Raw genomic sequence first — 507 nt, 5'->3', positions numbered from 1 at the left:
TACAGTGTCCTGTCACTTATATCTGTGTGTTACTGCTGTATACAGTGTCCTGTCACTTATATCTGTGTGTTACTGCTGTATACAGTGTCCTGTCACTTATATCTGTGTGTTACTGCTATATACAGTGTCCTGTCACTTATATCTGTGTGTTACTGCTGTATACAGTGTGTCCTGTCACTTATATCTGTGTGTTACTGCTGTTTACAGTGTCCTGTCACTTATATCTGTGTGTTACTGCTGTATACTGTGTGTCCTGTCACTTATATCTGTGTGTTACTGCTGTATAGTGTGTCCTGTCACTTATATCTGTGTGTTACTGCTGTATACAGTGTGTCCTGTCACTTATATCTGTGTGTTACTGCTGTATACAGTGTCCTGTCACTTATATCTGTGTGTTACTGCTGTATACAGTGTCCTGTCACTTATATCTGTGTGTTACTGCTGTATAGTATGTCCTGTCACTTATATCTGTGTGTTACTGCTGTATACAGTGTCCTGACACTTATA

Source organism: Pseudophryne corroboree, chromosome 5 (genome assembly GCF_028390025.1).
Source record: "Pseudophryne corroboree isolate aPseCor3 chromosome 5, aPseCor3.hap2, whole genome shotgun sequence".
NCBI classification, from domain to species: domain Eukaryota; kingdom Metazoa; phylum Chordata; class Amphibia; order Anura; family Myobatrachidae; genus Pseudophryne; species Pseudophryne corroboree.
This window is presented reverse-complemented; position numbering follows the sequence as displayed.